The sequence below is a fragment of the Peromyscus maniculatus genome, chromosome 13 (genome assembly GCF_049852395.1).
Source record: "Peromyscus maniculatus bairdii isolate BWxNUB_F1_BW_parent chromosome 13, HU_Pman_BW_mat_3.1, whole genome shotgun sequence".
Taxonomy (NCBI): domain Eukaryota; kingdom Metazoa; phylum Chordata; class Mammalia; order Rodentia; family Cricetidae; genus Peromyscus; species Peromyscus maniculatus.
The window spans coordinates 51,127,708-51,142,939 of record NC_134864.1 but is presented as its reverse complement, the minus strand read 5'-3'; positions in this window follow the sequence as shown (position 1 = coordinate 51,142,939).

Here is a 15,232-nt window from a genome sequence, read left to right as displayed (position 1 = left end):
GGTAGCGGCGTGCCTAAGCTTTCCATTAAGGTGACCGCCATAGACAACTTTTTTTTTTTTCATTCTTAGCCAGTTTTAGAAACAGCCATTGATAGTATTTCTGCCTAAAACAAAGATTGGGTTTTATTGTGGTTACTGGGTCTTGCAAGAAACTGTCTCTTGAAAAACAAAAACAAAAAACCTCAATGTATTCAAAGAGGAGTAAATAGGAAAAAAAGAAATTGAGAAACTGTCTCAGGTAAACATTGTATAGAGCAGACACAATAGCTTTAGATTATTTCAGTGTGAAATTTCTGTAGAAAAAATAATATACAAGTTTAAGCTAGGCATGGTGGCACATGCCTTTAATCCCAGCAACTTGGTAGACAGGCAAGAGGATCTCTTCAAATTCAAGGCCAGCCTAATCTGCATAGTTCCAGGACAGCCAGGACTACTTAGTGAATCTCTCATACACACACACACACACACACACACACACACACACACACACACACACCATTCAAGCATGGTCAAAATACACACAGGCACTAACTAGACAATATGAATTCTAATACCTCATCCAGGACCCCCCCAGACCTGAGAATTGTTATCTGATTTTATACTAAAAAGTCAAGAAAGGAGTCTGAGAGTTCCGGAGGAGGGGGCAGTTTGTTTTGTTGGTCTTGTCTCCTCACAGCCCAGAAGACACCCTTCAAGAGCCAGCTAATTATTGGCTATGCTGACAGCAGGCCAAGACTTTGTGGCCCTTTTCAATCTAGAGGCAGAGACTCTGACAATGTGTCACAGCTGTAGACATTGGAGGACAGGAAAGTGACTCTCCACCATAAGTCACATCATTGGTGATCATTAATTTAAAAAAAAAAAAGCTTCGGGGCTGGAGAGATGGCTCAGAGGTTAAGAGCACCGACTGCTCTTCCAGAGGTCCTGAGTTCAATTCCCAGCACCCACATGGTGGCTCACAACCATCTGCAATGAGATCTGGCACCCTCTTCTGTATACATAATAAGTAAATAAATCTTTAAAAAAAAAAAGCTTCAAGGCAAGATTAAAGATTGGATCTAGGTAGAATTAGCAATGATAGTCAACCTTTTCTGTAATTTGTAAGGAGGGGGAAAAAAAGTGTCCCCAAAGTGATGGTTAGTTAAAATGTTGTAGTAAGGAGAGAAATCCCTAGAGGCCTCAGGATAATAAGCAGAGGTTAGCAGGAAGGTGACAGTGTTCATTTCTGTGGTATTCCTGGCGAAACAAGCTTTTGTAGGCCCGCTGGGAAGGTAATCACAATTTCCATGGGAAAACAGATTCCAGGTTCCAGACAAGTAATTTAGAGATGTTGTAGAACACAGCCACTAATAAGTGTAGACCTCTGCTCCTCAGCATGTCGTTCTGATACAAGGCCAGAGCTCAGTAGTAAGGCGGGGATAATGTGGGAGCCAATCCGCTCGTTCGGATGAAAGGGAGCAGGGAACTGTGAATGGAGCTCACTGGAGAAAATGAAAGACAAACGGTTGAGTACAGGACAGGAAAAACTTCCCTGACTCAAATCAGACTGTTTATCTCTACTCCGCAAGGATCGCAGCTCCTTGGTGTCACGTGATCTAATAGCCATTTGCATTTTGTTTTTCTCTATTCAGAGACAGGCTCTCAAACGAGCCTGGAATTTACTATGTAAACCAGACCGGCCTGGAAACTGGCGGCCCTTCAGGCCCAGCCTCCCAAGTGTTAGGATTACAGGCTGCAGCCCATGTCTGACTTTTTTTAGACTTTTAACCAGGAGGGCCAGTGTGTGTGGTGGCTCAGCAGAGAAAGACACTCACTGCACAAGTGTGGCGACCTGGGTTCGATCCCTTGGAGTGAACAGGCGCCCCAGAGCTCTCCCCGGGTGTCACACCTGCACGGTGACACTCCCAAGCCTCCTCCGCCACCGCACAATAACAGGTAATTCCTTCCAAATCAGAGTAAGAAAGAAATGAAACGGGGCTGGAGAGGTGGCTCAGCACTGAAGAGTACTTACTGCTCTTCCAGAAGGACCCGAGTTCAATTCCCAGCACCCACATGACAGCTCACCATGGTCCGTAATACCAAGACCTGACACCCTCAGATAGACATACATGCAGGCAAAAGACCAATGTACGTAAAATAAAAGTAAATAAATTATAATTAAAAAAAAGAAAGAAGTGAGACAAAAAGCAGGTAAAATTTGCCCAAGCTTTACTCAGCCTTGCCCTGCTGTCTGGCTGGCACTATTTTGCCCCCTTGTTCTGGTGTCTTTATGTCTGTTTTGAGGTTCCATGGCAGAGCATTACCCGGCATACCCAAGGCCTAGAGTTTGATCCCTAACACTGGAGGAGAAATAAAAGAATAAAAGGTATTAACATATCACGTGCGAGGGTGTGTCTCTAGATTGGGACCAAAAAAAGTGAAGTGAAACACGCGCGGCTGCTGTGTTTTTAAGGGTGAAATGTGTAGCATCTTCCTGTCCCTAAACAGTGAACATGATAGATAGATAGATAGATAGATAGATAGATAGATAGATAGATAGATAGATAGATAGATGATTGATAGATGATAGATGAAAAGATGATTGATAGGTAGATAGATGATTGATTGATAGATGAAAAGATGATAGATGATTGATAAATAGATAGATAGATGATTGATAGATGATAGATGAAAAGATGATTGATAGGTTGATAGATGATAGATGATTGATAAATAGATATATGAATAGATAGATAGATAGATAGATAGATAGATAGATAGATAGATAGATAGATAGATAGATAGATAGATAGATCATAGATAGTCGGTCCCCATTCTTGACTTAGATTTAAATCCACAGGAGTGATGGAATCTGAGGGAAAACTTGAGATTACTAGTTGTAGAGTACCCTCCCCCACCCACTTGCTCCCACAGTCACTGGCAGAGCTGAACACATCCATGGGAAATTTGTTGACTAATGAGGCTGTGCCACTCAGGCTAGAGCATCTCATCAAAGTGTAGTGTGTCCATGCAATTTAGGTCACCTGCTTCACAGACACAAAGGAGCCAGACAAGATACATGGAATCATTGTGTAGCCATTAAAGAAGAAAACAAAGCAAAACCTGGCAATGCCCAGGCTTCTCTCGTGGAAAAAGAAATAAAATGGCTGCTGTGGTTTGAAGGTGGAAGCCACCCCCTACCATGGACACCGGGCTCATTTGCCAACCGATGAGCTTGTGGGAAATGGTTAGATCATGAGGGACCTCTGACTTTGTGAATGGATTGACCCATTAGTAATTCATAATCTGATGGCATTATTGAGTGGTGGGGCCTGGTTGGAGAAAGTGGGCCAGTGAGGGTGTGCCTTTGAGGGAGGTGTCTTGTCCCCAGCCATGCTTCTAGGCGTTCCTGCTTCCTGGTTGCCTGGACGTAAACAGCTTTACCCCCAACTGCCCATTACCAGGATGCTCTGCCAAACCGTGGCCTAGAAACCTCCGAGACGGTGAGCCAGAGCAAATCCGCCCCCCCTTCCAGTTGTTGCTCTCAGGCATCTGGCAGTTAACGAAAGTCCTAAGACAGCTGGGTTGTGATTAGTCAGTGAAAGTAGATTCCCTCAACAAGGTTTGTCTACTAGCCAAGAGCGTGCTTGGCTTGAAAGAGAAGGGTGTAAGGAAGAAGGAAGCTCAAGAAGAGAGAAACAAAAGGTGTTGGGGTTCTTGTTTTCTTTGATTTTGAGCCAGGGGCTCACATACCCCAGCCCAAGATGGCCTAGAACTCTCTCTGTAGCCAAGCATAGCCTTGAACTCTTGATCCTTTTCCTCCTCTTCTAGAATCCTGGCATTGTAGGCATGTGCTAACACACCGGTTTATACAGGACTGATGATAGAACCCAGGGCTTCACGCCTGCTAGATAAGAACTTTATCAACTGAGCTATAGCCCCAGTCCCAAACAGCATTTTTCATGCAGCAAGCTCTAATCATACATAGCGCGAGCGTGTGTGTGTGTGTGTGTGTGTGTGTGTGTGTATGTGTGTGTGTGTGTGTGTGTGTGTGTGTTCTAAACAGAGTTTCTCTGTGTAACAGCTCTGGCTGTCCTGGAACTCTCTCTGTAGACCAGGCTGGCATCCAACACACAGAGATCCACCTGCCTCTGCCTCCCAAGTGCTGGGATTAAAGACACGACACCTGGCCCCATACATAGCTTATTTTAAAATTTGGCATAAATGGAATTTTATTTAAACGTTAACTTTGCCTTTTTTTCCCCCTGGGTTTTGCTGTCAATATAGATGGTTCTGTAGACTAACAAAAGATTTGTAAGAATGTTTCATTATACAACTTTCCTTTAAATCATTGGGGTAGGGGGTTGGGGGACACCAATCTTTCAACTGGGAAAAAAAAAAACTATCCTCATAATCATAAACCATTTCTATTCTCACAGAAGTTGTGTGCCTATTTTAAATACATTAAGAGCAATTATGTAATCTACTACAGACCGAATTTGTCCTTCAGATTTTGCAACAACGGCTCACCTCCGTTTGTGGGAGGATGTACAGATGCATCCTGTCGCCCTGTCCAGGATGATGTTAACATCAACCTCAGGGAAGGCCGTTAGGCCAACCTTAAGCCAAATGGTAGGCATTATATCTGTATTGGGGGCAGGGGAGAACTGTTACTTATATTTTATTGATTTGTTTCTAGGATTTTTGTTTTGTTTTTTCAAGACAGGGTTTCTCTCTGTGGCTTTGGAACCTGTCCTAAAACTCACTCTGAAGACCTGGCTGGCCTCGAACTCACAGAGATCCTCCTGCCTCTGCCTCCCGAATGCTAGGATTAAAGGCGTGCGCCACCACCGCCCAGTCTTGTTTCTGTTTTTGAAACAAGACTATGTCTGTATATGGCTCGGCTGACCTCAATCACTATGTAGCCCAGGCAAGGACTCAAAATCACAATAATCCTCCCAATTGAACCTAATACTGGAATCATAGACATGTGCCACTATGCCTAACCGTTACCTAAAATTTAAGAGCAGGACTGGAAAGATGGCCCAGCAGTGAAGAGCAGACTGTTCTTCCAGAAGACCTGGGTTCAATTCCCAGCCCCCACATAGTGGCTCACAACTACCTATAACTCCAGTTCCAAGGGCTCCACAACACCCTCTTCTGGCCTCTGTGGGTACCAGGCATGCATGTGGTACACAGACATACATCTAGGCAAAACATCCATACTCATAAAATAAAAATAAATAAATTGAAGAGCAATAAGTCTGAGCGCTTTATACAATAGTTGCTAACGGTAAGATAAGTTGTCATAAGTAAGAGATAAACTAAGACAATGGTTCAGAGCCAAGCATGGCAGTGCACCCATATATCCCAGTCCACAAAGGCTGAGGCAGGCTGCTCCTGTGAGTTCAGGAGTTCAAGACCAGCTTAACCTATGTAGTGCAATTCCATGTCAAAATGAGGAGGGCTGAGGATTTAGTTCTGCTGGTGACATGTTTGCCTAGCATGCAGGAAGCCCTGGGTTCAGTCCCCAGCACTGGAGAAACAGGACGTAGCAGCATACACCTACAAACCCAGCAGCTAAAGGCAAGGAAGATCAGAAGTTGAAGGATATCCTCAGTTACACACAGAGTCTGAGGCCAGCCTGTGTTCCTGACCATGTGGGGGTGGGGAGTGGGAGAGATAAGCAGACCTGGAGGGAAATACAAGATGTCATCTAAGAAACACCATGTAACTATTCTCCCAGGCCATTGGTCTTTTTTTTTCCTTCTTTCCTGTTAGAATCAAGTTTCTGTTTCCCTCAGATCAAATGCATATGTATGTATACATAAATACATAAAGTTCATACACATTTCAATATGGGATCTTCATTTTTTGCCGGAATAGTATGCTGTTATTATCTTTTGCTTCTAGAACGATCTTAGCTGAGATGAGAAAAATGTAGGATTCTTTAAAGATAAATTTGTGTTTTGTATGTAAGTGCTGGTACCCTCAGAGGCCGGACAAGGGCTCTGGATCCCGAGGCGGGGCAGTTGTAAGCCAACATGTGGGTGTAGGGAAAGAAGCCTGGTTCCCCCACAAAAGCAACAAGAAAAAGTGAAAGATTCTTCTCTGTTTTTGTTTGTTTGTTTGCTTGTTGGTTGGGAGGTGTGTGTGTATGTGTGTGTGTGGGGGGGGGTGTTTTGGTTTGATTTTTGGTTTTGGTTTGGTTTTGGTTTTGGTTTTTCTAGACAGGATTTCTCTGTGTAGCTTTGGAGCCTGTCCAAGAATGCACTCTGTAGCCCAGGCTGGCCTCGAACTCACAGAGATCCACCTGCCTCTGCCTCCCAAGTGCTGGGATTAAAGGCGTGCGCCACCCCCCACACCTCCTACCCCCCACCTCCCGGCTGGTTTTTAGTTTTTTTAAGACAAGTTTCTCTGTATAACTGCCCTGGCTATTCTGGAACTCATTCTGTACACCAAGCAGCCCTCGAACTCACAGAGATCCAACTGTTTCTGCCTCCTGAGTGCTGGGATTAAAGGCGTGCGCTACCGCCGCTGCCACCACCCAGCCTATCTTGGGTTTTTTCTCTCTGTCTGTCTGTCCGTCATTATCTCCCTCTCCCTAGCTGTGAGAGGGGGTTTTGTGTATTTATGGTTCTGTTTGCTGACACTGCTATTCACAGTGACACATATGTCTGTCTGTCTGCAGTCCCAACTCCTGGAGATGGAGGCAGCAGATCACAAGAGCCTCAGAGTTTGAAGTCCGCCTAGACAGTAGAGGAAGACCCCGAGTTTGTGGTTGGGGTAGGGGTGGGGATGAAGAGAGAGAACAAACCAAGAATAACAGCCGGGCGGTGGTGGCACACACCTTTAATCCCAGCACTCGGGAGGCAGAGGCAGGCGGATCTCTGTGAGTTCGAGGCCAGCCTGGTCTACAAAGCGAGTTCCAGGAAAGGCGCAAAGCTACACAGAGAAACCCTGTCTCAAAAAAACCAAAAAAAAAAAAAAAAAAAGCATAATAACACATAAGCATGTTCTGGACAGGTTTCCTCACTTCAATCAATTCTCCCAGCTCTCTGGATGTGCTGGGGTGTCGTACATTTGCTCAGAAGTGACATTGTGACACCAGTTAGCACAAGTTGTCATCCGATCCCACAGGTTTGGTGGCTCAGTTCCATCAGACAACCCTCACTCCAGGCTCTAGTCGCAAGCATCAGGTCCCAGGGGACCCACACTTGTCTCCCACGTAGCCACAAAGTCAGAAGTCCCACATCTTCTAGTTTGATGATTTGCTAGACCTGCTTCTACAAACAGGAACAGTCCTGGTTTATCACGAGGACTCTCACCCGGGGTCAGCCGAATGGACGAGCAGGAGGTGGGGGAGAAGCCCGGGATTTCCGGGGCCGCTCTGGACGTACCTACCACCCTCTGAGTTCCGGTGTTTTCTCCACCCTGGAAGCTTCCATACCCAGGCGTGTGGCGTACCGATGGAGGGTCAGTCACGTAGACATGCTTAATTATTAATTCCATCTTCTGACCCTTCTCCTTCTCTGGGCCACGGGGTCGGCAGTGAAGGTTTCAGGCCTCTGACCAAGGTCTGGTCTCTCCGGTCACGACTCATCCCTAAGGTGTTTGGGGGCAGGTCAAGAGTCACTCATTGGAAAGATACTCTTTTGACCCAGGAATTCCAAGAGCTTTCAGAACTCTGAGGGACCAGGGATAATGGTCAAATACTAGAACAGAAGGCACCTACATCTGTCATCTGGAAAATTGTGTGTGTGGGGGGGTGTCTAGAAGCTTTGTGTCAGCAAACAAGGACAGAGCATGCGTACATTTCTTATACACTACACACTAACTTTTTGCTTTGAAGTAGAAGCAGAAAGCGGTCATCAGGCTGGAGAGACAGCTCAGTGAGGGGTTAGGAGGATCCAGTTTCAGTCACCAGCACCACGTGGTGGTTCGGAGTCTAACTCCAGTTCCAGAGGCTCTGAGGCCCCTCCTGGCCTCTGAGGGCATTTCACACTAGTGGTGCACATATGTACATGCAGGAAAAACACTCTTACACACGAGAAATAAACAAGTACATCTTTTTAGAAATCCGTTACAAATGTATTATTTGTCCTAATTTTCACTTTTGGATTATACTCATTAATATTTACTCTTTTTTTCAAGACAGGGTTTCTCTTGAAGCCCTTGGCCAATCAGCTTTTTATTAAGAATGAGAGCAACAACACATCTTCCCAGGGTACAGAAGGGGTTATTCCACAGCAACTATGTAGACCAGGCTGGTCTCGAACTCAAGGAGATCGGCCTGCCTCTGCCTCCTGAGTGCTGCGATTTAAAAAGGTGTGCGCCATTAGGCCCAGCAAAGGAATTTTCTCCTCAAAACAAGTGTTTGCAACATGGTGTAAGGTCTTCTCTGACAGTTGGTGAGGTGGCTTACTGGGGTAAAGGCCACACCAGAACCCATGTGGTGAAAAGAGCTGAGCCCTTAAAGTTGTTCTCCGGCCTCCACATTCATGCCACAGCACATGTCAACACACACACACACACACACACACACACACACACACACACACACACCACACACATAACCCCCCCCCCCACACACACACACACACACATAGACATAACAAAGTTTTGAAAAGAGATTCCTAGCTGAAACACTTATGTTGCTTGGTGTGTGTATGTTAATAATTCTGTTTTCATTTACCATAGCTTAATTTTTTAAATCTTATTTTGTAGGCTTGTTTTGTTTTGTTTCATGTTGCTCAGGCTGGCTTCAAACTCCATATGTTGCTGAAGATCACCCCGAACTCATCCTCCTGCCTCCACTCGCCAAATGCTGGGATTATGGAGACAGCTACTATGCCCAGCAAGGCAGCTTGATTTTGGAAGAGATGGTGTGCTTCAAAACACAGTGCCTGTTGTCTCGGCATTTGGGAGGCAGAGCAGGAGGATCAGGAGTTCAAATCCATCCTTGGTGGTACAGTGAGTTTGAAGCCAACCTGGACTACAAGTAACCCTGTTTTGCAAAAAACAAAATAAGCAAAAGACAGCATAGTTCAAGGGCTGGGGGGATGGCTCAGAGGTTGGGAGCGCCGACTGTTGTTCCAGAGGTCCTGAGTTCAATCCCCAGCGACCACATGGTGGCTCACGGCCATTTGTAATGAGATCTGGCGCCCTCCTCTGTATACATAATAAATAAATAAATCTTTAAAAAGGAAAGGAAAAAAAAAGACAGCATAGTTCAACAGTGTTAACAGTTGTGATGACATATTATAGATTAAAAAGAGTAAATGCTGGGCAATGATGATGTATGCCTTTAATCCCAGCATTTGGGAGGCACAGGCAAGAGGATTTATGTGAATTCAAGGCCAGCTTGGTCTACAAAGCAAGTTCCAAGACAGCCAGGACTCTGTTACACAAAGAAACCCTGTCTCAAAAAACAAACAAACAAACAAACAAAACACACGGGGGGGGGGGGGGTGTCAATAGTTAGTAACAAGTCTAAGCTATCAGCCAAGCATTTATAATGAATAATAAGTCTCTGAATGGTTATTTGGGAGTGTCTAGCAGGACAGAGAAAGTTTGCCTACATAGTGACTTCCAAGCCAGCCTGGGCTACACAGAGAAACCCTGTCATGAAAACCCAAACCAAACAAACGTTATTTTTAATTACAGATATGGATGTGTGCATGTGAGTGCAGATGCCTTCAGGAACCAGAATCTCCTGGACCTGGAGTTACAGGTGGTTGTGAGCTGCCCTGTGCGGGTGCTAGGAACCAAACTTGAGCCCTCTGCAAGGGCAGGATGTGCTCTTAACCATTGAGCCACCTCTTCACCCCCTACACTTTCTCATCTTAACAGCTGGAAGGACCAGCAAGATGGCTCAGCAGGTAAAGGCACCCACCACCAAGCATGAGGACCAGAGTTTAATCCCCAGAAACCAAATGGCAGAAACAGAACCAATTCCTGAAAATTGTCTCTGATTTCTACTTGTGTGCTACAATGTACACAGACAGACAGACAGACAGACAGACACACACACAGTTTAAAAACTAATAAAACAATTGGAAGAAAACAAGTTCTAGCAGGTGAATTTGTGAGTTACATGAATGGCCCCTCCGATTCTAGGAAGAAGTAACTGGTGTGTTTTTGTAATGTGGCTAGCTCTCTGCTCTCAGATTTTATCAGTTTCTCACTCATATCCTTTCTGTCCTCCAGTTGCTCAGTCCTTCCTGCTTTCCTAACCTCATCCCTCTGGAAGAGTACTGCTCTTCATTTGGTAGAATGCCTCTTACTCTGGGGTTTTTCCAGTGTTCTTTATTTGTTTTCATGATCAGATGGGGGTGGTATATTTTTTTGCAAGAATCTCAGTTGTAAAGACCTGCACATGATGTCAATGTATTATTAATAATTATGTCATTTACTATTTCTGCCATGACAAGTCACCACAGATTTAACATTTGAAAGCAACACCCACTTATTTGTTCCTGGGGGGTCAGAAGAGTATGGCTGGGCCTCCTGCAGCTGCCTGGGAACCCCAAAGCCAAAGTCCACCTGTGGGTTGGATTGCCTTCTCTGAGTCCGATTGTCGGCCGATCCCTTGCGGTCAGATACTGAACAGCTGTCTTGTTGGCTGGCAGCTGAGAATCCCTCTCAGCTCCTAGAAGACACTTCCAGGCTGCTGTCGCAGGGCCCCACATCTCCAAAGGCAGCAGATTTCCCCCGCATACAGTCCTTCTCACACTTTCTCTACTTCTAGACTCAGATTGGAAGTGTTGCATAAAGTTGGGCGTGTGGCACATTCCTGGAACCCCACTGTTTGAAAGGAAGCCTGAGGTTAAGGATTGCTGCGAATTTTGAGTCCAGCCTGGACAACAAAGTGAGACCACAACGTGAGACCCTATTTCAAAGAGAGGAGAAGGGTGAGGAAAGAAAGGAGGGAGGATGAGATGGTTGTCTGCTCTAGAGGTGTTTTGTTTCCCAAGACAGGGTTTGGCTGGCCTGGAACTCGATTTGCAGGCCACGCTGGCCTTGAACTCACAGAGATCCGCCTGCCTGTGCCTCCCGAGCGCTGGGGTTAAAGGCGTGCGCCGCCATGCCCGGCATCCAACACAAATTTATTATCTTGTCATTCTGGAAACAAAAATCCAAAATAGTATTTCCCTGGTTGGAATTAAAGATGGCAGTAAGGTCAGATGTGATGACCTCCGACCTGCACACACGCTCCACTTACACACGTGGTTAGTCCTGGCATTTGGAAGGAAGCTATCCCAGTCTACACAACAGCTAGTTCCTGGTTACACTCTATCTCAACAAAGATTAACAACAAAGATACTAAGGTCACACTGTTCCCAGAGGCAGCAGGGGTAATCTACAGCCTTTCTTCATGGGCCTTCCTGTTTTTATCTTCACAGCCAGCAGCATGAGATCTTCCATGACTCATGGAAGAGTCTGACCCATATGGCTTGCTCTTATAAAGACCCTTTGGTTCCAGTAGCCCCCCCCTGGAGATACAGGGTCATCTCCCCATACAGAATCTTTTATTTATTTTGTTTGTTTATTTGTTTTTTTATTTTTGGTTTTTTTCAAGACAGGTTTTCTCTGTGTAGTTTTGGTGCCTGTCCTGGATCTCGCTCTGTAGCCCAGGCTGGCCTCGAACTCACAGAGATCCGCCTGGCTCTGCCTCCCGAGTGCTGGGATTAAAGGCGCGCACCACCATGGCCCGACCAGAATCTTGTGCAAGCCTGTTCACAGGTCCAGGGAATCAAGACATGACGCCCTTAGGAGCCACTACTCTGCTCCCCACAAGAACGTATTTGGACTAATGAGATAATTGACCACTCCAACATAGAACTGTTCAGTTTTGTTTCAACCTCGGAGCCATCTCTCTTCCCCTCTGGTTTTGTTTTAAGATGGGATCCCTGCTATGTGGCCCAGGCTTGCAATGCATCATCATGCCCTGCTTAGAAAATGATTTTGATGGTATGGTAGCCTGAACCAGGGATTCGCAGGTGCTAAGTGAGTATTATACCACTGAGAATCAACTCCATGCCCTTTTGTTTGCTTCTTAAATAGGGTCTCTAGCCTATCTCAGATTCCTTGTGTAGGGATGACCTTAAATTTCTGATCCAGTTTCCACTTCCCAAGTGCCAGGATCCCAAGCACGTGCCACCACACCCCATTTATGTGGTGCTGGGTGTCAGATCCTGGGCTTCGTGCATTCACGGCAAACACTCTGCCGAGCAACTCTACCTTATTTGTTGTGTTTTGTTTTGAGACAAGTTCTCACTCTAGTCCAGGCTAGCCTGGAACTCACGGTGGCCTCAGATTCACAGGAACTCTCCTGCCCCAGGCAACCAAGTCCTGAGATTACAGGCAGTAGCCATGACCATGTCTGGCATTTTGAAGAAATTGTATTCTTACATTAGTCTAAATTTTTAATAAAAGTAAATGTCATTATTTCCCCACTGCCAGGACACTGGTTTTAATTTTGTTCTCCAGCAGCAGTGAAAAACTGTCGGTCCATCTGTCTGCTCTTCTCCTTCATATTTGTACCAAGAGGACAGATTTTCACCCAGCTGTAAAAGCAAGGATTCTAATCCACCCTGCTGTGTTACTCTGCTGTATAAAGCGAGCGGTTTATAAACCCCAGACACATCCCTGGGTGGGAATGACATCCTCAGAGCCAAATGAACGAGTTCAATGCTCTAAGCCAGGCACGGTCATATGCATGCAGGTGGTTGGAGTGCCCGGGGAAGTGAGCACAGGAGGTTGACTTCAGCTGCAGAATTTGAAGTCAGACTAGGCCACATATTAAGAACCTATCTCAAAAGAAAAATGTTTTCAAATACATGTTCTCATCACACTCTTGGCAACAACGCGGTTTTATTTTTATTTTTTATTCACTTCTTCAATAAGTAAAGGTTTACTGAATATCTACTTTGAAAAGCACTGTAGTAAATATTGATGACAAACAGTAACATGTAATCAATCATAATTTAAAATACAGAAAAGCTGCTTCTAGTAGCTTAATCTCAGAAATAAGTCAAGTATGAGCAGGTTTTTTTGGTTTTTTTATTTTGTTTGTTTTGTTTTGTTTTTTATTTTTATTATTTATTTATTTATTGACGCGGGGTCTCTCTTGGAGCCTGTCCTGGAACTTGCTCTGTAGACCAGTCTGGCCTCGAACTCACAGAGAGAGATCCACCTGGCTCTGCCTCCCGAGTGCTGGAATTAAAGGTGTGCGCCACCACCGCCCGACTCAATGAGCAGTTTTGAAAGTGAAGTTTCCCCCTTATTATTTCAACTGACTAGAAATAAGGTTCTTGAAGGAAAGCATTATGTGCAGCCACGTGTGATGGTGGACACAGAGGCAAGAGGCCCAGGAGGACTCAAAGCCAGTTTGGAGTACATGAAACCCTGTCTCAAGAGATGTATGAGCAGGTAAAGGGGCTTGTTGTTCAAGCCTGGATACCTGAGTTCAATATGCAGAAGCTCACAAATGTAGGAGAGAAAAATAAATATTTTGAAAGAGTTCAAGAGAGCTGGAGAGATGGCTCAGTGGTTAAGAGCACTGGCTGTTCTTCCAGAGGTCCTGAGTTCAATTCCCAGCACCCACATGGTGGCTCACAACCATCTGTAATGAGATCTGGTGCCCCTTTCTGTTTTGCAGACATACATGCAAGCAGAACACTGTATATATAATAAATAAATACATCTTAAAAAAAAAAGAAAGAGTTCAAGAATAGCCTGGACTGTGTAGTGGGAACTCCCTTCCCCAACACACATACACACACACACACACACACACACACACACACCACACCACACACACACACACACACACACACACACACACACACACGTTATTTAATGCTTTCTATTTGAGTACTGAACTGTACATGGGTTGGGCAGTGATGGTGCACACCTTTAAACCCAGCACTCGGGAGTCAGAGGCAGGTGGATCTTGAGTTCAAGGCCAGCCTGGTCTAGAATGAGTGCCAGGACAGCCAGGGCTACAGAGAAACCCTGCTTAAAGGAAAGGGTAAAAGGGAAAAAGACAGAGACAGAGAAAAGCAAAACAAATCATGCTGGGACTGAAGAGGTGGCTCAGCACTTGCTGTTGCACAGGACCCAGGTTCAATTCCCAGCACCCACATGGCAGCTCACAAAGGTTCCATTACCCCAGTTCTAGGAACCGGCACACTCTTCTGGCCTCTGAGGCACTAGGCGTGAATGCAGTGCACATACCTACATACAGGCAAAACACTCCGACACATAAAATAAAATAAACCTTTTTTAAAAAATCCACAGGATTCTCAGTGTCCACTTCCATTCTTTGAAACTTGTTTTAAATCATACGTCTATAGGTATTTTCGCCCGAATGTCCTTGGAGGCTCCGAAAAATGTGTCAAATCCCCAGAACAAAGTTACAGACCATTGTGAGCTCCCTGATACGGGTACTGGCAACTGAAGCCGAGTCCTGCCAGAACAGCAAGTGCTCTTAACTGCTGCGCAGCTTCCATTCCTTTTTAAAGATCAAACTCTTAGGGGTGAGTCTACGGTTCCCTTCTGTAATCCGGGGTCCTCAGGAAATGAGGCAAGAGAGTGCTAAATGCCAGACGTGGCTCAGTGAGATCCTGTTAGAGGAGAATATTTTCAGAGGGCTGGAGATACAGCGAGGTGGTAGAACACATGCCTAGTCTGGGTAGGGCCCAGAAGTACCCCAAGAGTACCAAAGAAGAAGGAAACTAAAGAGAAATCCAAATTCCTACAGCCATCCCTGGTGCCTTCGGGAGGCTGGGGAAGAAGCATCACAAGTTCAAGGAAAGCCTGGATTCCGTGGAGAGGCCATCTCAAAGTCAGCAATTTCATAAATGTGGAACTCCTCCAACTGCTTAATTCTTAACAGGACACTAGCAGCCACACTTGGTGGGGTGTGCTGTTGTGGACTCTTACTTTATGTGAAGGTGTGTTACATTTGTTTCTGCTGCCTTTGTTAACGACGGAAAGACGCGTTACTTTTGTTTGTGCTGTATTTGTTTAACGATGTAAAGATGTGTTGCGTTTGTCTCGCCTTGTCTGCCGAAGGCACCTGATTGGCCTAATGAAAAGCTGAATGGCCAATAGCTGGGCAGCAGAGGGATAGGCGGGGCTGACGGGCAGAGAGAACAAGTAGGAGGAGGAATCTAGGCTCTGGAGAGAAGAATGAGAGGAGAGAAAGAGGGAGAAAGAGAGGGAGGCCCCCAGGGCCAGCCAGGCT